This window comes from Pithys albifrons, chromosome Z, assembly GCF_047495875.1.
Source record: "Pithys albifrons albifrons isolate INPA30051 chromosome Z, PitAlb_v1, whole genome shotgun sequence".
Classification (NCBI taxonomy): Eukaryota; Metazoa; Chordata; class Aves; order Passeriformes; family Thamnophilidae; genus Pithys; species Pithys albifrons.
The window spans coordinates 51,955,370-51,968,637 of record NC_092497.1 but is presented as its reverse complement, the minus strand read 5'-3'; positions in this window follow the sequence as shown (position 1 = coordinate 51,968,637).

Sequence of the window (13,268 nt, the reverse complement as noted above, 5' to 3'; positions counted from 1 at the left end):
ATGCCTAAGGACTCAGGGAGAAATATTTTCTCTTGTGATCCTTCTTGTCCTTAGAAATGTCCCTGCAAAGGTAGCAATGGATGAGCTACCTGTCCTGTGTTCCAGCTGTGTGGAAGGGAAGGACAAATTGAATTTATCTTGTGGCATCAAAACTAGACACCCTCTCTTAGTATGTCCTAGTCAACCCCTCCACATCCTTCTCCCACTGCCCACTGTGTGTCCCACGTGAGCTCCCAGCTGCCCTCATCCCACAGCAGAACTCACCACAGGCAGGGAATTTGGGCCAGCAGACAATCCTGGCTGATGCCCACTCTTCCAAACCTGGACAATTGCTTATTTCATCTTGAAAACCACAGTATTCTGCTGCAGCACATTATGAAAACTGCAAAAAAAAATCACTCAGCAAGCAGAAATGGATGTCTGAAAGCTTCTCATTTTCTAGCAAAGAGAGGGTGAAATTAATTCAAAGCCCTGTCAGACTGCAGACCAGTTTTAGGCTTGGTTTGCAGTCAGCTTGTTCACAGACTGGGCTTTCTGGACTGCTTTAAACTAATATGTTTTGTTTCCCACTGGCTTTCCTAGATGGAGAATTCATAAGTAATAATACTCATACTAATAGATGACATATTTTTAAGAAGTTTGACATGTAGAGATGGGATCCACATGAAAACTTTGCTCAGTATTTGGACCCAGGCATGTTGCAAAATTGAAGTGGTGTTATAATTAGGTATTTCAGTCCTTGAGTTTCAGAGGTGTTACTCAGTCTCAATCTTTAATTTTAATTAAATTGCCATGAGAAATTTCATGGAGGGGTTTAGGACCACTATTTAAAGAGATGTTTTAATCTGTGTTTCCAAGGCATTCTCTCTCCTTGCCTGGTCTCATGCAGAGATAAAACCACTGAATTGCTAAATACAAATATTTGTGGGCTTTAAGATTCTTTTCTTTTTTGCTCCAAACCTAACAGAAGAGAAAGCTGAGCAATGAGTTTGCAAGATTTTCTTTTTCCTTTTCTTTATTCTTTTTATTTTTTTCACCCCCAAAAACGCAAAGACTCAACTGAATGCATCTACCCATAGCTAAAGCATCTGGAAACCAGATCTGAGAGAGTCATGGCAAAAAATTGCTTCTAATGGCAAATTTAGGGGTTGAAGTTCCACAACACCTGGGTCCCCTAACATGAATTTATCTCCCGCTAGCCCATTTCCCACCCATGTCCCCCCATGTCCCTCTGAGCCATATTCCTTCCTATGGGAAATATTCCTGACTTTAGGAGCCACCATGGCAGACCTCATCTCCCTCACCCTGTCTCAGCCCAACCAGAGGAAAAGCCATCGCTCACAGATCATTGCTGCCCACAACCATCTTGACTCACCACGAGAGCCCCAGTGGTCACCAAACAGCTGGATGTGAGTGAGAACAGCCCTGGGGGAGCTTGACTTCCATCCAAGGCTGAGTTTGTCCCTGCCTTGCCAAAGGGAAAACACAGGCGTACCTTAAAGCACGGCTCAACTCGGCTCAAGGGTTAGCCAAAGGCTCCTTTGGGGTTGTGTGGGCAGAGCAGTGTCTAAACCAGAGTGTTTTCAGGATTCTCTGCTCCAAACCTTCTCAGGGTGCAACCAGAGAGAGTCCAGGGAGAAATCTGGCTTCCCACATTCCAGCTAGCTGTGACTTCCCTGCTGTAATTCACAGAGCCCCCTCCACTCCATGGAAAGGCTCTTCCTCACAGAACCTGATAAATTTATCCATTCCTGTGATGCTTTGCTGCTTTTTTACAGAAATCAGCTTCCAGACATTAAAATAAGGGCATTTAAATTCTTCACTATTTGACAAATTTGAGCCCCATTCAGTTTTCTGTTCATGAGCAGAAAGTGTGAGGACAATGAGGAATGGGTTTAAACTAAAAGAGGAGAGATTTAGACTAGATGTCAGGAAGAAATTGTTCCCTGTGAGGGTGGGCCGGTCCTGGCACAGGTTGCCCAGAGAAGCTGTGGCTGCTCCATCCCTAGAAGTGTCCAAGGCCAGGTTGGATGGGATTTGGAGCAAAATGGACTAGTGGAAGGTGTCTCTGCCCATGGCAGGGGGTGGGACTGGATGGGCTTTAAGGATCCCTCCAACCAAAATCATTCTGAGATTCCTGTGGACTTTCTCTGCTGGCAATGATTTGGTGGCACCATGGTGGGCTGGCACCACAAAAGGGCTCACTTGGAGACTGCTGGGGAGTTGGATTTTCTGTATGTACCCAATGCACAGGGAAAGTAACACACAAAAAATAAGTCATAAAATAAAAGGAAGTCAAGTAGGCTTCTTCAGTGTTGGTATTCAAATCTCGTTCCCAAAACTTCGCTAAGAACAGCTCCCTGATATTTGTTCAGAGGAGGTTCACAAGTCTATCTTTGACAACATCTTGTTAGATGTTGTCTCTTACTGCCCTGACAGAATCTCCTGCTGCACATCCTTCTGCCAACTTAAACCCCTCAAAAATGAGCTCTGATCTTTCCCTCCCCAACTCTTCCTCTTTCCCATCAGTTCATTTTCCAGCATGGCTGTGCGTGGTTCCTCCACCTTCCCATCAAATGCTCAAATCCACAGCCTAAGCACAGTTGTCAGTCCACACTCTGCAGGTCCCACTCTTTGCCAGTCATCTTCAGTTTCAGAACATTTGAAGACTTAATCCTTCCTGCCCAGATCTTTTCTAACTGTATCATCTTGGGGAGTGTCTACTGACAGGGGTGGCATTAGGCAAGAATTGATGCCAAAGCAGTTGAGCATGAGATCAGCTGCAGCCTCAAAACCATGGAATGGCATTTAATGAATGCTAGCCCAGCATAACGTGGGCTCCTGAGAGACCTGAGAAACTGTCCCAGTTCAGCAGGTGGGACCAGTTTATCCCTGTGTGGGTGTGACCAAAGCTGTGCATTCTAAACCCTCTGGGCCATTGCCCATGAACTGTTCCCAATGGTCCATTGGCAGCAGCTGCCCAAGGCACAGCTGAGCCCTCAGGCTGGGAGCTGGCTGGGAAAGAAGCCTTGGCACCTCCACACCCACCTGAGGGCTCAGCTCTGCTCAGGGGCCAGCAACCATTCCAAAATCCCCCCTGACTCCCAGAGTCAGATCCCCCAGTGTGGGACTCCCTGCCCTGGGGGAGGGACTGGGGGCTCCCACCTGTACCTGAGGGGAGAGAATCTGGGGATTTGGGACTTCTGGGGCCACTTGTTGGATCCAGAGGAGGAGCAGAACCTGGACAGGAGGAGCCCACCCCTCTCCACCAGACTGTGCCATCATCTGCAGCAACAGGTTTGTCCCTTCCTTTTTCTTTGGCCTCAAGGGAACCACGTGGGGCTCAGCACAGAGGCCACCAAACCCCACTGTGTTTGTGCCCCAGGGGGCTGGGGTACACTACGGGGTTTTGTGGGTTAAAACCAATTTGTCTTTGTATCATTTCATTTATTGTAATATTTTTATTAAGTTGTAACTGATTTATAATCTCTCTTGACCTGGGTTTATTTCTCCTGCTGGTTTACCTTTAAACCAGCACAGAAACACAGCACAGATTCCTGTCACGGCTCTTCCTCTGTCCTTTACACCATTTTTGTCACTGAAACTCATACTACTCATCTACACCCATAACGTTGCTGCTGACATGGTCTTCCTGCAGCATCATCCCCTGCATCCTCATCCTCCTCCCCTTCATCAGGCATGAACCCCTTCTTGCAGCTGTCATTCCTGCATCTTGTCACATGCAGAGCAGGAAGGAGTCACTGAAACTGTCAGTCAGACCCAGAACCCTCAGGAAAAATTATGGGATAGGCTTGGAAAACATGAACTTACCCACCTGTTTTGCAGCCACCTTCTCTCTGCTTTGGCCCTCACAACCAGAGAACTCAGGATAGACTCACCAAAGTGTGCCATACAGAGCAGTTTGCAGCAGATCTCTGGTTCAGGGGTTTGCTACCTAAAACTCAGCCTTTTATTAATTTAGGCATCTTTGTATTTTATATTATTTTTCTGGTATTATTAACCATAAGAAAGTGTGCATGCAACATTCAAACAGCCAGCAAGACCCACTGAAAACCTGTAAAACTGTAATTTCTGTGCCTTCTTAGGTTAGTTCATTTGACCATAGAACCAGAGACTCATAGAGTCACAGAGTGGTTTGGGATGGAAGGGACCTTAAAGCCCATCCAGTCCCACCACTGCCATGGTCAGGGACACCTCCCACCAGCCCAGGTTGCTCCAACCTGGCCTTGGACTCTTCCAGGGATGGGCCAGCCACAGCTGCTCTGCCCAACCTGTGCCAGGGCCTGCCCACCCTCACAGGGAAAAATTCCTTCCCCATATCCCACCTATCCCTGCCCTCTGGCAGTGGGAAGACATTCCCTGTGTCCTGTCCTTCTTGTCCCCAGTCCCTCTCCAGCTCTTCTGGAACCCCTTTAGGCACTGGAAGGGGTTCTCAGTTCCCTTCTCTAGGCTGAACAATCCCAACCCTCTCAGCCTTTCCTCACAGTAACCAATGTGGAAATCAAAACCAGTAGGCACTTTCAGTAGTTCTTTCGTCTTCTTTTTGAAGGATTCAGGGCAGCAGCTTTATTTGTTTATGAAGAGCTCCCACATGTCCCTAAGCTGTTAGGAAGGGTTTCTTGCCCTGGCTCCTGTCCCCCTTTTCCATCCAGTGTCTCGGTGTTGACGTGCAGTGGGTTTGCAGCCTGGTTGTAAGCTCAGGCTGGAACCAGCTGAGTTACTTCACTGCAGTTTCTCATGATGTCCCGGTAATTAATGTTCCAGATCTCACTCCATCCCCTCTCTGAGGAGCACAGCTCTTATTTAATTGCCTCATAATGTGTATCCAAAATGCATACTTGTCTAATTGTCCCTAGGCAGATGCTTGGATGAAAGCCTGTAAGAAAGCCTATAGAACACAGAATAAAGGCCCACAAAGTACAACAAAGCACAAACTTGTAACTCTTTATTGCTCACTAATACTGTCAAAACAATAAATTACTTTCTTAAGATACTCAAGTAACAAGTTAACAGTAAAATGTTGCTATATCATCTGCTTCCTCACACCCTCAGCTAATACAGAATAAGATGTTTAAGAAGATTTTACGGAATTAGAGAATCATCAAGGCTGAAAAAAATGGGTTTTTATGCAACAGCTTCCACAGGAAGGGATAAAGTTTCAAAGCACAGGGAGATGCTTGAGCTGTGCTACTGCAGTTTGTGGGGCAGCATTGACATTTAAAGGCTTTTAATAAGCCAGTTCAAGGGCAAAAGTCATAATTGAGGTGAGTTACTAGAGATCTGATGCCTGCAGCAGCAGTGGTATTTTACCAACATCCTCCAGCCATTGTGTCAAATGTGCAAATAAAGACTCTGCCTGTGGAAATCACACCGTAAATAAAAACCTTGTGAACACCAAAGATTACAGTCAGTTGTTCAGTATTCTGTGGGATTCAAAAATATCCAAAAGTGTACTTGGCATCACTGGTTCTAAACTCCACCACAGCTCAAAGATTCGAGACATTTCTGTTCCTCCAATCAATGGATGCATTAGGGTTATAAGATCACTTATTTCTAGCTGTCTTAGTTCGTTCAAATAAGTAATGTTTCCATCACTTTGGTGCTACAGAGGGTCCTTCTGGACTGGCTTCTCCCTCTGCCTTCAGTCCTGAGCAAAATATGGACCCAAGCCCACCCCTGACTCCTTATTTTTGCAGAAACCTACATTAAAACCCCTAATCTAAAATGCAAGATCAGACTAAAGACCATGATTAACTGTGACAAATACTTTTAGACAAGTAAGAAAAATTCACATTTTTATTTCAATGTTTTAAATTTATTTTTTTCTGAATGTTTTACTTTTAAGTCCTTATTTGCTTTGCTTTTTGGATGGGGATGTGTTTGTTTGAGCTAAAAGAAAGAAATTCTGATTTTTTTTTCATTTCACTTGAAAAATTCAAGTATATCCAGCTCAATTATATCCAGCCTCACAACCCTCCAAATAAAGTTGTGTTTTCAGCTTCTCAATCTGTCTGTAGAAAATAAAACCAACCATTGTTACTGTCCTTTGCAGCAAAATCCAGCCCAAACTGTATTTCTACCTCACAGCCATGTTTTTTATTGAGAGTTCAGTACTCAGAATTATAAGGTTGACCCACTGGACCCTTCAAACCTTGCATGGATGATGCAGCTCAGCACAGCAGATGCTGAGCCTTGGGAATGGACAGAGTTTGGTTCTGCTGTTCCAAGTCTACAACTACAAGCAAGTTCAGGTGACAGCAAAGCCCAGACTGACCCCCAAACCTGACACATGGTCCAGATCCTGATCTTGACTGACTGCACACTTGGACACTCCTCTGAAGTCAAGGTACAACATGCACACAGTACCACAGGACAGCAGCTTTGGGCGCTGCTACAGTGCAGAAATCAGACTTTCCTATATGAATTATTTAAAAATGCCTCATAATACTCTACATCCTAACAGATTTCTAGTGGTTTGGTTTTTAGCTTTTCAAACTGATTGAAAATATTATGCACTCTCACATCATACAGTTTAAATAAATCTACTAAAATAAAAGCTTTTATTAAGGTGACCTTGGTAACTTTTCAAGGAATAAATGCTGTGCATAGTATTTAACAAGAAAACAAAACTACTTGGCCAAGCACTCTTCTAAAAATGGAGCAAAACTCATAAATTAAAAGATTTGTTGGTAATTCAAACAGCAGAAATATTATCCTGTCTGCAGTCTGTTATGAGATATTACATATGCTCTGCTGGGAGTCAAATGAATTTAAAGAACAGAGCTTGTAACTTCATTTACTCCAAAATGCAGGTCATGCAGAGTACACATGTAACATGCACTCACTGTGATGTTCAATGCCAGAAATGAGCTGTTGCTGTGACTTGGGAAGGTATGAGGAGGTTCTTCCCCCACCCAAAATGAGGATTTTGGCAGATATTGCTGTTGCAGTTGTTTCTACAGATGCTGAGAGCTCACAATAAAACCCCAACCATTCCCTCAAGAAGGAATTCAGGACAATACACAAATGATGAAACTTCACTTCCTAAATATTAACCTCTGAGCCTAAAGATGCTGAGCAATATGGGCATAAGAAAACAGATGTTTTAATTTCTGAATGTTGACAATATATTTGACAGTGATTCCACATTTCTGCTCTGCCTCTATACTACCTTTAGCCCAGCCTCAAATTACCACCTCATCAAAAAACTGTTGTTGAAAGGGGATTTTTTTAAAAGAAAATGGCATGGCCATAGAAGAGTCCTGCCCACATAAAACCAGTATGGACAGTTTTTCATTTTTTCTCTTAAACAAGATACTTTTAGAGCTTTTTCTGATACATCAATTCCCTATAAAAATTTTCTATAAGAAAAAATAATTTTGTGTTGTAAATTCCTGGAGTAACATGGATTGAGCAGACCTCAGATTGCTATATTGATAGTCTGTCAATGAAGATATCCCTAGCAACCATTACAGAATTTAAAAAAAATAAAATTAAAAACTAGTGATGAAATCTTGGCCCTTCTGAAATGCATGGACAGTTATACGCGGTGTTCTAGAATGTTTCCTTAGAACACAAGAAAAAAACCTTAAATTGTAAAGCCCCTTTGCTGCATAGTAATTATTACTTTGCTTTTGATTTCATTAATATTTATAACGAAAAATTCAATTTTTATGAAGAAAAAAGGTGTGGGGAGATTTTGTCTCAAGTCAGCTGTCGAACCTTTTAAAGAACAAAGAAAACTGAGGTTTTCATCTCTAAGCAAGGAGGAGATGTTGTAAACCTGCATACATTGGAAAAATAGTGCTGCATAATAAATTGTTACATGCACATTAACCTCATCAATTGAGAAACAAAAGAGTCTTTTAGGATAAAAAGTTATTTGGCATAATAACTCTTTGTTTCACATTAAACTAGAATTTTTTGGTCTTTTATGCTGCTTCCCTTATCACAGAGGGAGGGGTTGTTGGGGAGAGTGTGTGTTTTTAGGTAGTTGTAGAAGCAGATTGAGAGATATAGATAAATAATCTGAATTATCTATACTGTGATTTATACTTTCATTCAGACCTGTCCATCCTTGCAGTCTTTCCTTGCTTTGTGCCTTCATTCAGCTCAGTCATTACACAACTGTGAGTTAAATCTACCTAAAACAGGTAGAGTTATATGTCTTCTTAGGACAGGTAAAGTTATGCCTCTTTTCACACTGTTTAGAAAGTCAATATTTCGTCTGGAAATGAATCTGTCCTCTTCTCTCCTTGAACATGTTTATGGTGTTGCACATACCACAGGTTTCTGATGGACCCAAATATTGATGGCATAAAACAAAGAAATAATTTGGGAGGGGAAATAGCCTGTTTTTTCCCATGCAATATTTATTTTTTGTTTCAATAGACAATTTTTCACAGGAAATAGCAGAAAAAAATCAAAAAATAGTTATAAGTAGATGTTATGCTATAAATATCTGTCAGTAAAGAGATTTTCAAGAACACCTTTGAAGAAGGAATTCATGAATGGTAGAAAGAGCCATAGGAGGAGAAAAAAAACAATTATAAACAGAGGCAGAATTTTTTCAATTTGCTGAGGTGAGAGAACACTAAGAAGAATTTCAGAGGATTTGAAAGAGCTGCAGTTATACACCAGCCTGGCAGGCAAAAGACACACAGAACAACAAGTACTGTGAGAAATAATGTTTCCTACAGCAAGAAAACCATTCAGAAAAAAATATGCTGACACTGTGGAGGGATCTGTGCAAATGTATTGTAAAATGTTCAGGGACAAATGTGTGTTTTTAAGGATGTGTGTAAAATAAAAGGAAAAGGATTATGCAGTCCCTCAATAAACCAGTGGAGTTCTCGTGTCTACAGCACTGGTTGCCATAAAAGATGCTGCAAAAATAGAAGGGCCTCAAAAGAATGGCATAATAGCATCAAAATTCTTCCCTTAAAACTGGAACTGGAAATATCTGGTGCATTTATTTCAGAGAGGGAACTCAGAGAAGAAAAGTGACAGACACACTTCAAGACTGCATTGCCTGAAAGAGCCATTGCTTTGTGTTTTCTCAAAATAATTATAAATAAACCAATAGACTCTTCAATGACCTGGCAGCAATTAAATAGAGGCTAAAATGCTTTATTTTATACAGAATAAAAATAAAGCTGTGAAACCCATTGTCACAGGGCAGTATTGCCGCCCAAAATATACCACAGGTCCAAAATGCATATGCTTTCCTACACATAATATAAACACCTCAGCTGACATAAAAAGCAGTTAAGCCACTGTGTCCTCAGAATCAGAACCATCCAAACAACATTTTTAATTGGGCACACAGCCTATTGTGTATCCCTGCATGCATAAGCACTTAGGTTAGAGGGATGGGTACCAACACAGCTGAGCCCATTGATACATTGCAGGCAAAATATTATATTTTTATTACACATTAAAATGAAAATGATAATGAAAACATCTTGTCTTCTAAGTTGAAATTAAAAATAATGAGTATTGATGTTCTACATTCACCACAGCAGAGTGAATAATTTATAAAGAGTGGTATAGGGGGAAAAGAGTTTGAGTAATAAAATTGTTGAGATTAAGCAATTTATCCTCATTTTGTGTGTATTAATTTAAAGCTGCCTAGACCTTAAAATCTAGAATTACGCAATAAATTATAGTTAGGTTTGGGTGGGCAGGTTTTTTGTGGTTGCTGTTTTGAGGGATTTTTTTGTTCTTTATAATTTTTTTAGTACTGAACTGAAAATAGCTTGCAAGCATTCTGTTTGTTTCCTTGGGAAAACAGCAGCAAAATCTAAGCCAGCTTTATTTTACTGGATGTGCATCACTACACAAGCTCAGTGAAAAATCATTTGGAAAGAGCATTTCTTCAGTTTGGCCCCATAAAACTCTTCTTATACATTCAAATGTTATCTTACACAAACCCTCTCACGGAGTGATTTCAAATTCACTGGTTTGGCAAAGTTACTTGCCGGTGTATTATTCAGCAGAAAAGATGAGCAAATGGGTGAAATACATTCCCAAAGAAAATTTTGTTTTTCACGAAATGAAACACTCCAAGAAAAAGTTGCAGGTTTCACCCACGTGATACTGAGCAGTGACCAAAAATGCATAATTGCACTAATTCTTTCCCAAGGGACCTCCCACTGGGAAATGCATCTTTCCATACTAATGAAGTTCAGCACAAAGTGTAACTTGGGCGTTTGCATGTTAATGGGACTTTGTACACAGGGCTGTTTATTCAGCCTGCCCAGGAACACTGAAAAGAAGGTGTTAACAGAAACCTTTAGCCAGAATGAGACAGGGTTAATTAGGACATATGGAATGGGATCTGAGCAACAAGAGACATTAAAATTAACCCTGTTTATCCAGCTGTAGCTGGACAAGAAAGGGGTGGGGGAAATCCCTTCTTTGACCCACACAAAGGCCTTTTCTGCCATAGGATTTAAGGGCAGTATTTTCCCACTGGCACAGCCCTGCCAGTGGCTGGGGTGTTCGTGGATGAAGGTGATGTGTGTCCATCAGGCCTTTCATCCCTGGTCTGACTCCTCCCAAAGCCTATGGGAGCACCCAAACGGTGCTGATGGGCAGGAATGCTCCTGACTAGGGGAAATAACTCGATCTATAAAAGTAGCAGCAAGGTATTTTTGGCAAAACAATACAAGGTTCAGGCCAAATCTATAAATACATGCTCTGGCCTGCACATTATAGAAGCATTTTTAATGTCAGAGCATTTGAGCAAACCTCGAGGGCAATCAAGGACTCTATTTAAGAGCCTACATCCATGCATGGGTCTGCCAGGGAATTTGGGAGGAGGTAGATGAAGTGCTATTATGATTAACCTAATGCCAAAAAGAGAGAAAAGAGGAAAATAAAATAAAGAATAGGATGTCTGAGGGTTATAGCAGAGCATATCACAGTTTGATAATTCTATGGCAATATTTCAGATCTCTGGTATGACTTTGATTCAGGGCATGACATAAAAAGAACTTTTTCTATCCTTTTAAATAGCTTGGTGACTTTTCTTATTCAATGTTTTTTTTTCTCAAGTATTGTCAATATATTGCTCCTTGCAAGTTTCTGTGGATAATGATTTCACACCAGGATCTCATAAGGAATAGTTCACCAGTATTTGCATTGCTCAGTTCTCAGATGTTTCTGCCCTCTTTCCTCACAAATTCATAAGTCATTATTACAATCAAGACAGTTAGTTCTCTTTGTTTCTCCTTAGTTCTTGCTTGAATTTCAGATCTGGAAAAGAACTACAACTCCTCTTTATAAACTTTTTAATTCTAATCCTAGATCTTCCTACCCACAACAACACTATTACTACCATATTTCAAAGCAGACTTTTAAAACAGATGTCAGGTTCTTGTTTGTAACAGAAGAATGATGCTTTTCTTATCATTCTGTGCCTCTGGAAAGGCTTTCTATTTTAAAAACTAGGTTTTATTTTCCCTTGTCTTTTTATTCTAATATGTGCCATTAAATGTGTCGTTTATTCAGTGTAAGCAGAACTATATTTGACTGACTGATATGAAGTCTCTGCCTGCTCAGAGGCAGTGTATCTGTCATCCTGGAGGAAGCAAAGAGACAGAAGTGACAGCCAGCATGTAGGATGAGGATATCAAGAGAGCTTCTGTGTTTCTTGAGCATAGTGCCACTAAAATGAGAAAGGAAAAAAAAGTTACTGAACTGAAATATGAAATAGTCACATGCGCCTCTCTTTTCAGCATAGAACCATTGCTGCATTGTTCCACTTAAAAAAAAAAATTAAAAATTCTGCAGTGCAACAACAAACTCCAAACTATTAGTAATGAGCAAACCTATAAATATATTGGTCCCAGCTCTACGTTGCACAATGGGCTGGAAGGCTCTGTGGCAAGCACTGACCATGCTGCCATCCATTGGTAATACTGGTATTATCACTGTATGGAATATTCTCTGGGCCCAGACCTATTGAAACTCAACTGTGCTGGAGCAACTCGAATCACATTTACACTGGAGAAATCGACGTGGCAATGAATTATTACCATGTTGTATGACTGTTGTATCAGTGTAGGGAATCACCAGCTACAAGGTGTAAAAGAAAGTTTCTCCACTACTGAAAATTGCCTGTGTTTCACAGTGGGGAGGATGAAAGAGGCAAAAATGGGATAGAATGACTAAAAAGAGCAGTACTCAGCCAAACTCCCATGTAGGCAGTGCAGCTTATACAAAACAGACCCGAAATTTCCTCCAGCACAGCCCTACCTACCAACCACTGCTTACACAGCAGCTACTCCAGAGGAACCAGAACCCACACCCCTTTTGGATGACCTTCTGTTCCTCTAACAATGAAAGGCATCTGTCATATGCTTCTCATGATGGTGGGTGCCTCAGCTTATTACCAGCACCAGAACAAAGGAGGCATTTTACCCCAAGAATGAAGCAACAGTAAACTCACTCCTGTTTCTCCCTGGGCGAGGGGGAAACGTTTCTCTCTGATCTAACGAGCGTGACAACAGGAGGGAACCTCTCTCAAAACTTCAGCAACCCCAAGGCTTGTGGCTACTTGAGCATCAGGAATTATGGCAGCCTTTGTGGGGAGCTCATAACTTCGTGATTGAGGTGATTTATTGGCAGCACTGACAGTTTCCTGGGTTGCTTGGCATGATACAGGCCAGTTACATTTGTGATAGATTGAGGTCATCGAGGGGGAGTGGAATAGGTCCTGTCATATATCCTTCATCAGGTTTTCATTTGTCTGTGAGTTAGGCTTATGGTAGCAGTAGGAAAAGGGTTTCATCTGAATGTTTATTTTTCTAGCCTGAAGGGCTCTGTTCCTTAAACATGTATGTGTTTGATACCTGAAAGGGAGACATCAGCATCAGGGATTTGTGACTCGGCTCACTGACCTGTACTGCCAGTCAAATTTCAAAAGGAAAATCTAGAGCTTGGAAGCTTTTTAAAAGAAAAAATAAAACACTGGGCAGAGCACTACAGGCCTCTGAGCAGCCACACAGACAAGTCTTTGAGAGCAGTGTGCACTCCACATGTGTACAACACCCCACACAGCTTCTCCTCGCCCACTGTTGAGTCTGCTCGGTTCAGCGGTACAAAAACAGCCAGAAAACTTCCAAAGGGTGATCCATATTACATCTCCACAGAAAACATCAACAGTGCTACTCAGGACTTCCAAAATCAGGTCCTTCACTTGCATATTTCTGCTGGATGGAATATTTATTTTGCTCCTCTGC